The 17840-nt window shown below is 41.8% G+C and overlaps 4 non-coding genes across 4 annotated transcripts; 3 read left to right on the top strand and 1 right to left on the bottom strand.

Moving 5' to 3' along the window:
- Positions 1 to 209: 209 nt before the first annotated feature.
- Positions 210 to 283, bottom strand: trnan-guu (transfer RNA asparagine (anticodon GUU)). The gene has a single exon. It is a non-coding gene; the product is annotated as a tRNA-Asn (tRNA).
- Positions 284 to 14002: 13719 nt separating this feature from the next.
- On the top strand, positions 14003 to 14074 carry trnap-agg (transfer RNA proline (anticodon AGG)). Its single transcript has one exon. It is a non-coding gene; the product is annotated as a tRNA-Pro (tRNA).
- Positions 14075 to 14162: 88 nt separating this feature from the next.
- On the top strand, positions 14163 to 14240 carry trnai-aau (transfer RNA isoleucine (anticodon AAU)). The gene has a single exon. It is a non-coding gene; the product is annotated as a tRNA-Ile (tRNA).
- A 286-nt stretch (positions 14241 to 14526) lies between these two features.
- Positions 14527 to 14598, top strand: trnaq-cug (transfer RNA glutamine (anticodon CUG)). The gene has a single exon. It is a non-coding gene; the product is annotated as a tRNA-Gln (tRNA).
- Positions 14599 to 17840: the final 3242 nt, after the last annotated feature.

Raw genomic sequence — 17840 nt, 5'->3', positions numbered from 1 at the left:
CACAGCAAACATAAGCTGATGTAAACTTTCACAACACCCGCAGTCTTCTTTGAACACAAAGCAACTGACCAAGCTGTAAACGCTAAAAGGGGCCAAGAAACGTTGTGTCATGCGTCCGAAATGACACGGATGTGTTATTGACACACGTGTGCTAAATTCTGCAGCTGTGTTGGTGGTGGCATGGCAGGACGTCAACGAAAAACACCATTCGCCCCTGGGAGGGCTCGAACAACCAACCTTTCGGTTAACAGCCGAACGCGCTGACCAATTGCGCCACAGAGACCTACGGCTAGCCAGTCCATGGGTTAGGTTATAAAAGAAAGCAGACCTGGACTTTTCCGGCAATGGCGGACTCGCTTTCCACGCTGGAAACCGAGACCCCGTTGCGCCTACTGCTTCCTACCGAATGAGCCAAAGTAAGCCCAAAGTAAGCCCACGTGAGCCAATCGTGTTTCTCTGCTGTGGCTTACTTTTGACCAATCGCGTTCTCTCCTGTGGCTTAATTTTGACCAATCGTGTTTCTCTCCTTTGGCTTACTTTTGACCAATCGCCTTTCTCTCCTGTGGCTTACTTTTGACCAATCGCGTTTCTCTCCTGGCTCTGCTCCTGTGGCTTACTTTTGACCAATCGGCGACCGCTATTATTATCGTCATCTTTGCAATCTTTGCAACAGGTAAGTCTATTCTTCACCACTGTATAATCGATCATTATTTATTCATAAACAGTGTTTGTTTTTAGACAATTAAACATGCCAATAAAGCTAGCTAGCGTGTAATAGCACACGTTTTCTTCTGTACATGTGAACCTGCAACTTCACCATGATATACAGTAAAAAACATGTCACTACTGTCAAGATAATTAGCCAACCGCTAATTAAGCTATATCCTCCTTAAACCATTTTTTTGTTGTTGTTAATTTAGTATTTTTTTTGTGTCATTCATTACATTATTTTGAGCACAAGAAGATTTTTACTAAAACCTTTAAAAAAAAAAGTTTAATTCATATATGTTATACTATACTATGTTATACACCAGTATACATATTTATGTTATCTTTTTAAATACTATGTTATACATATTTAAAAAGACATGAATAGGCAAAAACAAGTGTTTTTTTGTTTCAACAAATGATTCTCAACTATGTTATAAAAGATATACCAAAACGTTTTGATATACCATTTTAAGTTTTAGATCTGTTTGATGATCATATTATTATGAATTGTCATAAACGCCTTTATGTTATATTTGGTGTTTCTTAGTAATCTCTGCCACAAAAGCTAAACAAAACAAAATGATTTAAGCATGGCATGATACCAGCAAGATTGTACCAAGAAGTGTTATTTATTTTCTTATTAATAAGTTCATCACACTATTTACAATTTGTACACAAGGCAATTCAAAGTGATTCACAGTTGTATAAAAAACAATAATGCTTATGCTCATAATAATAATAATCATTAATTATTATAATATTATAATAATTAATTACATAAAAAACAAATGCTGTAGTAAAATACTTTCAGTTGGAATATGACAGCTATGTAACGTTCTGTTTATGCCTGTGTCCTTTCAGATTATGTATGCATACCCGTTTTTACGAAGAACCTCTGAGGGTCGACTCCTTATGGGGCCAACTGAGGAGGACAATAGGAGGGAGATCGTGTTGGCAGGGAGGGCCAGGTGTAAGGAGGAGGTCCTGGCTGAGGCCACTGCCTTTGTGAGTGACACCAGGGTCAGAGGTTCCTGTGGCTACTGGAGAACTCACTGGGGTATGCCTGCTATCTGGTCAGCAGCATTTTGGGGGAGGAGGAGAGGGACAATCCGCTGTCGGCCAACAAACACCTGTTCCTCAGATACACCTCGCAGATCAGGGTGGTAGGCGAGGCTGTGGAGGTGTATCATAAAAAACAGGCCATGCTGCAGGAGGCCCAGAGGACAGGAGACTCTGGATGTCTGATGGTGGAGTTTGGGGATTTTAAGGGTAGGTCAATGAAGGAGGTGTATGAGGACCCAAGCAAGGAGGCCCAGGCTCTCATCACCTACCTGAAGAAGGCAAAGGCCAGGCCTAACACCAATATGGCCCTTTTCAAAGCATACGTGCTGAAGAGGCAGGCTCCAGCCCACGTGCCCACCATCACTGTGCCCACTGCATCTGACATCAATGCTGCTGTGCCCACTGCCACTGTGTCTGTTCCTCCTCCACCTACTGCCACTAAGAACAGGCCACTGCTGGTGACCAACGTGAAGGCCCTGTTGGCGCGGGGGAAGCATTTATCTGCTTCACAGCTGGCACAAAAGATTTTGTCTCCAGCCAAACCCTGTAAGTGATTTGCAAGCTTTAAAATCATTACAGTATATACTATGCAGTATATATGTCTAACGAAAATGCGTGTTCAACAGCTGCAGGACCACTTGTACCTCCTGCGTCTGAGTCCGCAGCCCGGAGACAGCTCTTTACATGTGGTGAGTATCACTTAACGCATACAAGTGTGTTGGTGACATCTGATTAGTGTTTTATGTTATTTTACAGACTCTGCTGCTACGGATTTTTTTGAGGAGGAAGATGACCTGGAGATGGCAACTGTAGCCTCGAAAGCTGAGGAACAACTTCCTCAAGGTATGTAAATCTTAAACAATATTTTACAAACAATTACAAATAAAACAAAACAGTATTTTTTAAATGACATATTATTTTGTTTCACAACACAGAGGAATGGCACTTCTCAGGTGTGTTGTGAACTTTTTCTTCTCAAGTGTAGAAAAGATAGAGTTGCAGACCAGGAGATTGTTGAGGTATAAGTTCTTTATTGCGTCGCTGTAGTCATCTCAATCAAGTCTAACGAAGGCAGTATACATTTAGTTCATATACCCTTTCAAGGGGGTTGGATTAATTTCATAGAGGAGGGGACTCTTGAACAAAACATGTAAAGGAAAGTACATGATTCAGCTGGTTACCTGATTTCATCAGGTAACAGTGTAACTCAGAGCCTTGAGATGCTAATCCAATCAGCCTGATTAGATCAACAAAAGGCCCAGCTGACCTTTGAGATGTGACAAGAGGTTAATTTCCAAAACCTTGATTGCCTCAAAAATGGAAAACATTGTGTGCATTTCTCAGTTAAAATACTGTTGAATCTAAATTAAAACATTTAAATAAATTTGTAATCCTACATTTCCCCCTTTGAGAGTTCTAAATAACTCTCACAAAATACAAATTTAGACACTTAAACAAACATGCAATTTTAGGGTCCGTGACATCCCTACGGGTAATAGTCTTTTCTGGTAGGAACTGTGATTTTCTCGAGAGAGGCGTGATTCATATGTTGAATGAAACACTTGATACTGTGGACGCATAGATAGTACGCCAGTAGAACAAACAACAACATAATTGCTATTTCCTTTATCCACAGCCAGGGTTTACCAATCAAGTTTCCGAACCATGAAGACTTATCTTCAGTCATCTGATGTAATTTTGCTGAAAGATCAAGAATGTCTTGTTGGATTTTGTTCAAGTTCTCTGTTGGATCCATTAGCCCGGTGCAGCACTCAGGTTCGATGATGGTGCAGGCTCCTCCTTGCGTCGCTAGAATGTAATCCAAGGCCACTCTGTTCTGTAAGATCATTATCTTGTGCGAAGCGAGAGTGTCCGTGATGTTACCAAGGGCCAAAGCCGTATCATTGGCCAATACACAGAATTCGATAAGCTTCTGACTTGATCAAGGGCTTGCATGACACCATAAGATGGTATTAATGCTCCAAGAGTTCTTGACCACCATGTTTGTGCACAAGTGAGTCCTGGAATGCAGCCATCTGCTTCGTTAGTGGTAGGAGCTGAATTTTGTAGCTGTGGGGAGCTTGGGCTGGAGTTTGTATTTTCTCTGATAGCTGGTAGAACATAAACCAGGGTGCACCTTCCGTTGAATTGGCTGGGGAGGATGACATGGGATTCTGTTCCTCTTTCAATCACAAAGCTGCAACGTTCACGAGGAATTTCACCCAGTGGAGTCGATGCTGGAGCATAATTTTCCACGCACCAATAGAACATCATTGGCAGGAGTAGATCTGTCATGATGGGAGTAGCTGAAGTTAGATTGCAGGATGGTAATGTTATTACCATTGTTATGTTGTGACATGTATCCTTGTTGTATAATCCACTGGTATGATGATTGAATAAGGTACACGTGTCACATTTGGAGATAGGGTGGGCCACCCATGGGATTCCTGCTCCTACTGAAGGTGCGTGTGGCATGCAAACGTTCTTCCCAGCAAACAAGGCATTTCTTGACATATTCATCAGCTCTAAGAATATGTTGTTTCTGGAGTCCACACTTTGTGCGATGTCTATGATGCTTAGTAGAACGACAATCTTGATCATGTTGATGGATGACTGAAGGTTTCGGATGTTAGTCTCTGCGTTGTGTATTTTTTTTCTTTTTCTTTTCTTTATCCTTTTGTGATAGTTGGCTCGACTTCATACGCAGGTGAGGAGGTTGGTGCGTATGGGTCCCAGACAGTCATCAAGTGGTGTCTGCACAGAGTAAGAAAGAAAAACAAAAGACAGTAGAGCAGTATTTGTTCAAACACTAGGATTGTGAACTTTTTCTGATTCTGCTAGACAGTGGAGCAGTATTTGTTCAAACACTTGGGTTGTAAACTTTTCTGAGTCTGCTATTTTTGTTCCCTCTTTCCCTATTTCTTAATTATGACACCTAAAGAACGCAGTGAGGTGAGGATGGATTAATGAATGGGAAGGCCTATGAGGGATTCTTCACCGAAGGGTTGGCCCTCCGACGCCTGTTGCAATCGGTTCTTCCCTCGGCTCCTCACTGGTTCGTGTCCTATCCTATCCCTGTAGGTGGGGGAGCTACTTTACAGTGTGACACATGAGTCCAGGTTTTCATTCCCTGACACAATACTGCAGCTGCTGTAATCAACATCACTTGATGTGGCCCATGCCACTTAGGTTCTAACGGCTTGTTTCTGAACGACTTTATCATGACCCATTGACCTGGGATGATTGTGTGTCCACCTTCTGGTGGAGTCTGCCAACATGACTCAACTCTCCCTCTGGCACTCTGTACCGCCTTTGTTAGGTTTTCACAGTAAGCAATCAGGGCATCTGAGGCAATGTGTACATCAGCATTTCTAAGATCAATCACACCTGGCATCTGCATGGGGCGTCCAGTAATAATCTCATGAGGGCTCAGTCCTACTGTTCTGTTAGGTGATGCTCTCATACTACACAGTACTGCTGGCAGTGCTTCGACCCATGGTACTCCTTCCTGATGCATTTTGCTTAGCCTGATTTTGATTTTTCTGTTTGCACGTTCAACCTGTCCTGATGCTTTTTGCCTATAGGGGCAGTGAAGGTTCCACTTAATCTGCAACATTCTAGACACTTCCTTGACTACCTCTCCTGTGAAGTGTTTACCTTGATCTGAGTCAATGCTATCTGGTAATCCCCATCTGGGAATGAAATCAGTGACAAGACATTTAGCAGTATGTGCAGCTGTAGCACGCCCTGTTGGATAAGCTTCTACCCATCTTGAGAACTTATCTATTACTACCAAAACATCAGTTTTTCCCTTACAACGAGGCAATGATATGTAATCAACTTGCAGGTGACGAAATGGTCCTGGTGGGGCTGGGGTATGTGCTGCTGGTGTAGTGGCTGCTGGTACATCATTATTTTTCTGACATGTAACACACCTTTTGGCTGTTTCTGTGGCTACATTTCTGAATTTTGGATTCCACCACTGATTTGAGAAGCTGTGATTCATCGTTGCTGGACCACTGTGACCCAAATTGTGTATTTGTTGAGCCAAATATGGCAACAGTGATTCGGGAGCAACATACTTTCCCCCTTTGGTCCAGCAACCGGATGAATCCACTGTGGCTCCTTTGTCTAACCATGTCTATGCTTCATACAGAGGAACATCTTTGTACAGATCAATTATTGATTCAGGAGGCATAATTGTCTTCTGTGCTGCACTACCTGAACACACTTGTACAGTTGCATAGAAACAAGCCTGTTTAGCTGCCATATCAGCAAGAGCATTACCTTTAGCTTCTGTAGTATTAGTTGTGAGATGTGCTTTCACTTTGATCACTGCTAATTTCTTTGGAAGTTTCATGGAAAACATTAGATCTTTCACTAATTCAGCATGCTTAATGGGGGATCCAGCAGACGTTAGGAACTGTCTGGTTTGCCAAATGACACCAAAATCATGAATTACCCCAAAAGCATATCTGGAATTTGTGTAGATATTAGCAACTGATCCTGAAGCTAGCGTGCATGCTCTTGTTAGGGCTACTAGTTCTGCAGCTTGAGCTGAAAAATGATCTGGAAGACGTCCTGAAGCTAACACTTCCGTGGTGGACGTTACTGCATAACCTGCTCGTCTGTTACCTTCAATTACTTGAGCTGACCCATCAACAAACAACTAAAATTCTGAATTCTCTATGGGAGTTTCTTTGACTACACTCGTAGGTGTATATGTAAGCGTAACACAATCGTGAGTCATTTCTCCTTCATCCTCTAACAAATTCTCAGTCATTGCAGACATCATAAACGAGGATGGGTTCGTGACAGGTGCGCGCTGTAAGGCAATATTCGGGGCTGTGAGAGTTGCTAACCAATTTCCCCAGCGAGAGGAAGTGACAGAAGTGGCTTTTGCTTGATTCATTAATGCGGGCACTGCGTGCGGACATCTTACGTTTACAGACTGTCCTAACACCATTCCTGATGAAGCCTGAAGCGCTAGATGCACTGCCTGTACTGCTCTGAGGCATGGGCCCATACCTTGAGCTACTATGTCAAGTTGACCAGAATAGTAATGAATTGGGCGTAAACTGCCCCCATGATCTTGCATTAGACATGCAGTCATGAAGCTTAAATGTTCATGGACATAAAGCACAAATGGTCTATCAGTTTGGGCAATTCCTAATGCTGGTGCTTGACATAGTGCTCTCTTCAAATCATTGAACGCTTTGAGGTGACATTCTTCCATACAAACAGTATCAGAATCTTTACCATGGCCTTTCAACAAGTCATAGAGCGGCTGTGCAATTGAGGCATAGTCTTCAATCCAAGGTCTACAGTAACCTGCTGTTCCTAAAGATGATCGGAGTGTTTTAATGGTAGTAGGCGGAGGTATGGCTTTGACTGAAGCCGCTCGATCCTGTGTAATGGATCTATTTCCTGCACCAATTGTTTGACCCAGAAATGTGACTTGCTTTTTAGCAATTTGAGCTTTGTGAAAGCTGCATTTGTGTCCTTTCTTATGCAAATAGTCCAACAATGATGTCAATTCAGTTTGATGTACCTCGTGATCTGTTAAGGCAATCAAAATATCATCGACATATTGGATCATAGTGGACTGTTTTACCGGACATTCTGGGTCACACAAATCACGTCTGACAGCCTGATGGTATATGGTTGGGAAGTTTTGAAATCCCTGTGGTAAACGTTACCACTGGTTACCACTCACAGTCAACTGTGAAAGCTAACCATGGCTGGCTGTCAGAGTGCAACGGTACAGAAAAGAATCCATTAGACATATCAATTACTGAAAAAATCTTACTCTCTAATGGTATGCCATTACAAATTGTGGAAGGATCTGCCATTAGAGGGGTGATTTTATCAATATTTTTATTGGCTACTCTGTAGTCTATTGTAAGTCTCCATGTCCCATTGGATTTCTTGATGGGCCATATGGGCGAGTTACAGGGACTATTGGTTTTAACTAGCACTCCCTGCATCAGCAACTTTTCTACAATAGGTTTGATCCCCTGTATAGCTTCCTTATTGATCGGATATTGTTTGGTGACCGGGGGTGGAGTCCCCGTCAATTTAATTGGTTCTACACCTGTCAACAAACCACAATCATCCTTGTCTTTAGCCCAAATTGGATGATTCTGTAAGAAAGCATACTCAGGAGGGATCACATTATTGGTAGAAACTTGTGCTGAGGAAATTTTAATGCTAGCAGATTCTGAGGACACGTCTAAAGTTAGATGTATTTGTCTCAGGAGATCCATGCCTAAAATTGCACCTGTATTTAATGGAGCACATAACAATTTTGTAGTCAGAGTTTTTGGGCCAAATTGTACATCTATGGGCGGGGTTTCATACAAATCAGAATCTTCACCTATTACGCCAGTTAAAGAAAATTTGTTTTTCTTGTACGGAATGTCTAAACCTTTAGCCAATTTTGTAGGAATTATGGAAATTTCTGCACCTGTATCAAGCAAAAAATCAATTTCTTTCTCTTGTATGCTACCTTTCACAAAAATTCTTGTGTCATTATGATGTATTACAGGGCTAAGGTAGCTACTCACAGCCCCAACAATTAGTTTTTTTCCTGGTCTTTTTGCGCTCTTAAAAGAGCCTGAACAAGCTGTCCTAAAGTTTCAGTGGACACTTGCGGAACTGCTTCCGGGTTGTAAGCAGGCTGAGAAGGAGCAGAATTATGCATAGCATTTCTTTTTGTATCTTGCAATTTCTTCCTACACTCTTTCTCCCAATGTCCTAATCTTCCACAATAGTGGCAGCTGCCTTCTTTTTTAGACTACCTGTTTTCTTGTTTTGCTATGCTAAATTTGGTTTTAACATCAGCATCTCTTTCCAATGCAGCTAACCTGTCAACGTTACTTCTGAGAGTTCTGTTAGACCAAGTTAGATCTAGGAATGGCAAAGCTCTTCTGTATTCGGCTACAAGGCCATCTGACCAGATACGAATTAGTGGTCCTTTGTCATCGAGCACACTTTCAGAATCATCCACTATTCCACTGTAAGTTATGGCTGACTGACAAAACCGTTCAGTATATTTATTTACCGTTTCTTCTTTCTTTTGTACACAGCTAGTAACTCTAGACCAGTCTATTTTGGGTCCTAAGATAGTCTTTAGGATTTTCAAAACACCTTCTCTCATATCGCCTCTACTGGCATGTTGTAGTTCAGAAGTCACTGCAGATTCAAAACTGTTGAATTCAGAATCAGTTAAAATTTGTGACATTAACTGTGTGACTTCTGTTAACGACATGTCATATAGACGAATTTTGCTGATCAATGCCCTTCTAAATTCAGAAAACTGTTTACGTGGTGAGGGTAAACTCTCAGAGAGTCGTTCTATATCCTTAGGTCCAAGGGCTTTTGCGACAGTTTGTATTCGGACTACAGAAGGGTGGGTAGAAACACTTTCATTTTCCTCAATTCCCTGTGATGTTTTTCTAGCTCCACACACATAAACTGAATTTACAGGCTTATCAGTGACTGATTGGACGGCTACATCTGTTTCAAAGAACGTTCGTAAATCAGGGTAAATGTTATCAGGCTGACTTACTTCTTCCACATCAGTTTTTTCTGCCTCTTTGTTGCGGTTCAATTTTTTGGTTAAAGAGGAAACTTTAGCCCGGAGCTCATTGATCTGTTTTTCTAGCTCTGAGTTGCATTTAGACTGTTCTGCAGCTAGTGCTAAACCAAATTCTCTATGGCAACATATTATGCCTTTCACATTGTTCTTGCGAATACTTGCTCCTGGTACTTTTTTACACTCATCTACCGACCAAGTTTTGTCTGGATGAATCTCATATTTCTGTGTTAGTTCTTGTCTAACTTTTTCAGTGACTATTAGATCCATCTGTTCTCCTAACAGTGTTTTAAATTCGCTATCTGACCACAAAGGAGTTGCAAGACCACCTTTTTTAGTTGTGGAGATTAGTCTAGCACTTTTCTTAATCATTTTGTGGATTTTCTTTGTTACCACACAAACAAACACTAAAACTTCTCTGATCAAAAGAGTCTACACTTATGTCACAGATCAAACTGTTGATAAACCTTCCTTGAAACAGAGGATGAAACACAAAATATTAGCACGTTATGCTAATCTTCCCTGAAAGAAACGGAAAGGATCTTTCACCTTCCTAACTTTTAGAGGATAAAACAAAATTACTAGCATGTAATGCTAACTCTTCCCTGCCTGAAACAGAGGATGAAACTTTTCTTCTCTAAAATAATTTTTTAGAGGGTAACAAAACAAAATAATAAAAAAACAAAAACAAATAATTAGCAAATGATACTAATCTTCCCTGCCTGAACAGAAGATCAAACTCTCTTCTCTAAAATACATTTTTTAAAGGGTAACACCACAAGGTAACAAACAACAAAACAAATAATTAGCAAAATAATACTAATCTTCCCTGCCTTACACAGAGGATATCTTTTTAACATGTGATGTTAAAAACGTCCCTTCCTGAACAGAGGATATATTTTCATCTTTAAAAGACAACTTTTAAAGGATAACTTTAGGTAATCAAACACTACAGCTGTCTGATAACTCTTTCTCTGACGGCACAGAGGCACAAAATTCGTACTGGTCTGGTTCTTTGAATAGAGTGAAACTCACCGAATCGTTGTTTGAATGAAAAGATTCCGTCTGGAACTCAGTCAGAAAGATAATTCTTTGTTGAAATCTTTGTTGAGCTTGAAGTTTCAAAATTCAGTATGGAATTCAGTCAGAAAGATAATTCTTTGTTGAAATCTTTGTTGAGCTTGAAGTTTCAAAATTCAGTATGGAATTCAGTCAGAAGTTCATTCTTTGTTGAGATTCATTTTTGAGCTTGAAGTTTCAAGATTCAGTCTGGAATTCAGTCTTTGTTGAAATCTTTTGTTGAGATTCAGTTCTGGATTCAGGTGTTTCAGCTCCATCCGGGTCATGGCACCATCTGTTGTGAACTTTTTCTTCTTAAGTGTAGAAAAGATAGAGTTGCAGACCAGGAGATTGTTGAGGTATAAGTTCTTTATTGCGTCGCTGTAGTCATCTCAATCCAGTCTAACAAAGGCAGTATACATTTAGTTCATATACCCTTTCAAGGGGGTTGGATTAATTTCATAGAGGAGGGGACTCTTGAACAAAACATGTAAAGGAAAGTACATGATTCAGCTGGTTACCTGATTTCATCAGGTAACAGTGTAACTCAGAGCCTTGAGATGCTAATCCAATCAGCCTGATTAGATCAACAAAAGGCCCAGCTGACCTTTGAGATGTGACAAGAGGTTAATGTCCAAAACCTTGAATGCCTCAAAAATGGAAAACAGTGTGTGCACTTTCTCAGTTAAAATACTGTTGAACCTAAATTAAAACATTTAAATAAATTTGTAATCCTACAGGTGTCAATCTACATTCACTCTTTGAGTGAACATCCTCAAAGGAAAAAAGAGAATTTAAAGGTGTATGTAAAAGGTTTTATTTCATTTTTTATCGTAATCACTGACTAAAACTCATTCTTGTCATCTCACACTTCCCCTACTCCCCTTGGAATAATTGGCTGTTGTAGTGTTCTGTCTGCTTCGCTACACACTTGGCTGATCCCATCTTTTTTTCTTCTTGTATTTCTTCTAATGGGGCTTGGATGAAAAACAGGATGATTTTCACTGGTTCCTTCCATCTTTTCATCATCATGTCGTCTCTCTACTAATCATACATGCTTTGCAGTAAACCTTGTAATCGCAGTAGCTGTCCAGCAGAGCTGAGAAAGTCATGCAGTGAAAGTCTAAAACAATAAGATAATTTTGTTGTGTTTTTTTACGCTCCAGCCACTGCAGGCTCGAGAGGCCCTGCTCCTGCCCCGGCTCGTGCTACTGCCCCTGCTCCTGCCCCTTATCCTGCTCCTCCAGCATTGTGGACCCCTTGCCAGGTGTCCCAGTCGCCTGCAGAGCTTCCTGTCCACTGGAAAGAGCAGCTCCCATCTTTCCAGCAGGACTGGATCAGGAAGACTCTGTTCAGGGCCAACATAAAAACAGGGAAGCCTGAGCTGACGCCACATCCCAACTTCTGGTGGTATCCTCCCCAGCCCCCGACCGTCTTCACCCAGCCCCCTACTTCTCCTGATATCTTCTTATGCCGCCCTCTGTTCCTCTGGATGCCGCTGAAGATGTGGTCCATTCCACTTGTCTGTGTCCAGCCAGCCTGCAATAACTACAAGCTGACAGCTGCTGGCCTTTATCGCACTGTGCGCAAGGTCCTGGACATAGACGGGTGATATGACATGGCCACAGAGTATCTGGAGTGCAAAGGGTGTAAGAAGAAGTATCCAGCCTGGTCTGAAGACATCCTGGGACAGCTCGACATGGGACACCGGAGAAAATTCCCCGCCATTCTGACATACAGGTAGAACACATTCATATTTATATATTTACAAACATATTATGAATACATTTTTTGATTGCAGGTTTAATCGAAGGGAGAACACCCAGGAAGTGACTGTCCTTACCCAGGGCCTTGCTGCAGAAGACCGCATCGCTGTGGCCAGCTCACAGCTTCCTGCTCCGCGGGAAGAGCTGGATGAGGCTCCCTCCACATCAGGGGCCCGGCACGAGTTTGTCCTTCCTCCTAACAGAGCGGGACAGGCTCCTAAGCTACGGTCGGGCAGACGACCTGCCAGTGCTGCAATTGTGAGGCCAATTACCCCAGCAGCTCCTACTCCTCCCCCAGTTCCTGTGCCACTGCCCCAGTTCATTTTATTGAACACTGCGCCCACGCTGCTGGCAGCTGGTGCAGGTGGCGCTTCAGCTGCTCCTCTCCTGGCTCCAACTCCAGTGTTTCCTGACATGCGAGAGGCTCCTGCTCCCACTGCCCCGGTGTCTGTGTCCCGCTTCACTCAGAGGAACAGACGACGCAGGGCAGAAGAGGAGGCCAGTGGAGCCCACAAAAGGAAATATGTCCGTGAAGTGGCATATAACAAATGCTCTAAGTGTGGCAAGCCCAAAACCAAGGAGTTCGGCCACAGCCGCTTCGGCAGTGCCACGTTTTGCCCCAGTGTCTCTGGTGGCATATCTTTAGAGGAGTGGCTGGTAGAACAGCGCCAGCAGAAAAAACCTGGACAGCCACCTCCATAATAAAAATCTTCCAACACAGAAAAAAGATTGTTTGTAAATACCTGTAAATAAATATCTATATGTAAATACAGTTATGTTCTTTTTTTCTCTCAATCTTTCTGTAATGTCTTGTTTGTTTAATTTATATTACAGAATGTTCTATTCTATTTCTACATTGTTAGTTGTTTATTGTTGTTCATTAATGTCTTGATATTTTAGTAAATAAATACTGTTCACACTCTTATTCATTGTGCTGCTTTTAATTGCCTTGGGACTGGAATGTGCAAACTGTACATGGGCCCACCCACTCTTTCATAGAGTATACATTGTATATAACACATATATTGTGTGTATGTCCATATATTTATGTGTGTGTGTACTTATTTCAATATTTGCGTGTATTCATTTTAATTAAAAAAATTACATTTCGATATTTGTGTGCATTTGTGTGTATAAAACATTTGAAGTGTCCTAAAATAAATCAGATAAATCACATCAATCAATCCCACACACAAAAAACACATATTTGAATAAACATTTGTATTAGTTTTATTAAACCATAAACATGTAATATGCTTTTTTTAAAATAATATACACAATTAATATCAATCAATATAATGATATGTCACATTGATAACCAAGTGAAGGCGCATGCGCAGTTGATCACACACTAGTCGCGCAGAACACGGGTTCGAGCCCAGCCCGCGGAGTGTGACTTGTTTCACATGTAACTAAAACTCTTCCATAACGTACAGGAATATTGTTGAAGGGGCAAATTTGTGCATTTTTTCACGTTTTCTGCGTCCTTTTCGCTTGCGTGCGGGGCGCAAAGATTGGACCCCTTCTTTTGCGCAGCGAGCGCTCTACCATTTGAGCTGATTCCCCTCGATGATGGAGAGAAGGTGTCCATCGCTCTCAAAGACAAAGACGAGGCGCGATCCCTAGCACGTGTGCAGGTGCTGCAGCGTGATTTCCAATGACCGCAAACAAAGAGGCCTCATTTCCTCTGTGCTGGCAACTTAGCACTGGCTACTTTTTAATTGTAGATTTGATTAAAATATTGCGCTTTAAGCCATGCAAGCGGAAATGTTTGCGGCCCGACAGCAGCAGGGAGGACATATGTTTCGGCTCGTTGGTCTAGGGGTATGATTCTCGCTTAGGGTGCGAGAGGTCCCGGGTTCAAATCCCGGACGAGCCCATTATTAGGCTTTGCTTTTAATCTCTTCAGCCTGATTAGGGCAACCAGGATATTTCTGAGAAATTGGGGAAAAAATGTGACAGAGAGAGGCCGGTTAGCTCAGTTGGTTAGAGCGTGGTGCTAATAACGCGAAGGTCGCGGGTTCGATCCCCGTACGGGGGACTCATTTTCTCTCTGGGACCTTCGCTCTGCTCTTCTCGAAAATGACGGGAGGTCTCCCAGACATGCCTGCTGGCTAAACGACATGATGACCTGGCCGAAATAGCTCAGTTGGGGGAGCGTTAGACTGAAGATCTAAAGGTCCCTGGTTCCGTCCCGGGTGTCGGCAGAGGAACCAAGTCCTCCTCTTTTAGTCGAGGCGGTCCATTGACCAAACGCCAGCTCCTGTCTACCTTATTCCACCCAGCCTCATCGCTATCTGCCTCTCAGACAGCCAGCCAGCAGGGTGTGTTGGTTCCATGGTGTAATGGTTAGCACTCTGGGCTCTGAATCCAGCGATCCGAGTTCAAATCTCGGTGGGACCTGCTGTTGCCAGGAATGTGTACAGTACCTCGTTCGAAAAAACCTTTTCGGCAGCACTGAGCCGCAAGAGCTCATCTAGGGAGTGCCCCTTGAAGGGGGGCGTAAAAAGGATGGACAGCACTGGAGAATGCAGGCATCGATCCCACTACCTCTCGCTTGCGCTTGCTGCTTCCTACCGATTGAGCTAAAGTAAGCCCACGTGAGCCAATCGCGTTTCTCTGCTGTGGCTTACTTTTGACCAATCGCGTTTCTCTCCTGTGGCTTACTTTTGACTTATCGCGTTTCTCTCCTGTGGCTTACTTTTGACCAATCGCGTTTCTCTCCTGTGGCTTACTTTTGACCAATCGCGTTTCTCTCCCATGGCTTACTTTTGACCAATCGTGTTTCTCTTCTGTGACGTACTTTTGACCAATCAGCGGCTCCTATTATTGTCATCTTTGCAACAGGTAAGGCTATTCTTCATTACTGTATAATCGTTTAATATTTATTCATATACATTGTGTATTTTTGGAAAATTAGACATGCCAATATAGCTAGCTAGCGTGTATATTACAGGTTTACTTCAGTACCTGTGAACCTGTAACTTTTCCCATGATAAAATACAGAAAAGAAAACATGTAGCTACTGTTAAGTTAATTAGCCGGCCGCTAATTAAGCTATATCCTCCTGAGACCAAAAAAAGTTTAGTTAATAATTTAGTATTTTGTGTGTCATTACATTGTTTAGAGCATAAGAAAGTTTTTTGCAAAAACGTTTTTTTTTTTTTTATAATGTTCATATAGGTTATACAATGTCTTCTGTATAGGACACTACTAGGACTCATTTTTTATTATTATTTTATTTAAAGACATGAATAGGCAAAAACAATGTTTTTTATTTTTTTTATTTTAAAAAAAACATTGTTTTTGCCTATTCATGTCTTTAAATAAAATAATAATAAAAAATGAGTCCTAGTGTCCTCTACAGAAGACATAGTATAACCTATATGAACATTATTAAAAAAAAAAACGTTTTTGCAAAAAACTTTCTTATGCTCTAAACAATGTAATGACACACATAATACTAAATTAACTAAACTTTTTTTGGTCTCAGGAGGATATAGCTTAATTATATCAGTGTTTTATATCCTGAAATTGTTTAGGTTTCAGGATTTTATATACCAAACTTTGTATGAAGATGATTCCCAACTATGTTATAAAAGATAACAGAATGATTTGATATAGACTTCCATTTTGCTTTATGCAATATGTGTGTAAAATGGCCATAAGCGGGTTTTCCCATTTTATACAATGTATCTATGTATCTAATTTGCATAATAATGTATTCTTGGGGCAACATGTAATGAAAAAAGAAGTGTAATAATGGGAGTTAGTAGTAATTGCCAAGATTTTCATAATAATATCTAATATTTCATATAATTTCTTTCCATATTGTCACCCAAAATGCCTGATAAACATGATTTAAGTCCTGCTGTGTAGTTTGCTAAATTATTATAACACACTTAACATACAGGTATCTTTTAGATTGACAGAGGTAATAGTCTCTTTCTGATTTTCATTTCAGAAAATGTACGCATACCCCGTTTTTCGTCGCCAGTCAGCAACATCAAACCGTCTCCTCATGGCGCCATCGGCGGAGGCGAAGCAACTTCAAAATGTGGTGTCTGGAAGGGCCAAATCGAAGGAGGAGGTGCTGGCAGAGGCAAGTACTTTTGTCTGCACAAACGGTGGAGATCCCAGTGACCAGTTTTTAGTACTGGCTCACTGCAAACTTCAGTTTGGGATGTACCAGGGTCAGAGATTTAGATGGCTCCTGGAAAACTCTCTGGGGTACGCAGTGTATTTGGTGCTCAGCATTTCCAGTGAGAAAGCGCAGACAACCCCCCTGTCAGAAAATAAACAACTGTTCCTACAGTACACTTCTCATATTAGAGAGATGGCAGAAGAAGTAGAGAAGTATAAGAGGAAGCAGGAAATGCAAGCAGAAGCCCGGGCAACTGGAGACCAGGGCTACTTGATGGTGGAGTTTGGTGACTTTCATTGCCGGTCCATGAAGGATGTTTATGAAGACCAGAGCAATGAGGCCGAATCCCTCATCAGGTACTTGGTTAAGGCAGATGCCAGGCCCAACACTAACATGGCCATTTTCAAGGCGTATGTCCTGAAAAGACGGGCTTCTGATATGGGCACCAGTGTACATCAGCCTGCACGTCCACCTGCAGCCTTCAGTACCTCTGCACGTCCACCTGCAACCTCTAGTGCCTCTGCACGTCCACCTGCAGCCTCCAGTACCTCTGCACGTCCACCTGCAACCTCTAGTGCCTCTGCACGTCCACCTGCAGCCTCCAGTACCTCTGCACGTCCACCTGCAACCTCTAGTGCCTCTGCACGTCCACCTACAGCCATCCAAACTGGTTTACAGCAGACCGCCACTGTGAAAGCACTGTTGGCGCGTGGCAAACATTTGTCACCTTCACAGCTGGTAAAAAAACTAATGTCACCAGTTAAACCCTGTGAGTAGGAGTGTAAATATAGAATTTTCCCTACAGCAGTTCTACATGTATTCATTTATCGTCATGGCAAACTTGTCCACTTGTTGTTTCCAGATCCATTACTGCAGTCCACTTTACCTCCTCCGGCAGCAGAACCCCCAGCCAAACATTTGGTCCGAAAGCAGCTTTTCGCTACTGGTAAGTAAGCAACATCTTACATATGTTTGTCTCCATGTATTGATCACAGTAATAGTTTTAACATTTGTGCTCCAGGCACTTCCATTCCCACTGCTGAAGATGATGATGAGGAGCTGGTATTTGCTGCATCACAATGTGAAGCACAGCTAAATACAGGTGTGGCATATGACACAAATGCAAATATTATAAGAATGTTTTGTGGAAACCCACTGAGAATCATTATTTTTGAAAATAAGTAAACATTTTTAAATATTTTTTGTTTACAATACAGAATTATGTGACATCATGCCTCAAGCGGGAGGCATTCTTTGAGTGCACTTCTTCCAAACCTTAAGGATGTCCAAAGGTGTCAGTGTATTTATTTGCGTTTCCGAACTTACCTGTTGCTAAACAATCACTGGATAACTTTTTCACACCGCTTGCTCTTCTCACTCACTCAACCTGAGCAGACAGGATGGTGGAGATTCATTGTTCTAATAATTAGAGGAACAGTTTTTCCTTATTGTGTCTGTGTGCATGCTTCATGTCTGTGGGCATCATACTTTTTTTTACTGA

This window comes from Siphateles boraxobius, unplaced genomic scaffold (genome assembly GCF_051911475.1).
Source record: "Siphateles boraxobius isolate OS27281-9 unplaced genomic scaffold, OSU_SipBor_1 19, whole genome shotgun sequence".
Classification (NCBI taxonomy): Eukaryota; Metazoa; Chordata; class Actinopteri; order Cypriniformes; family Leuciscidae; genus Siphateles; species Siphateles boraxobius.
This window is presented reverse-complemented; position numbering and strand designations above follow the sequence as displayed.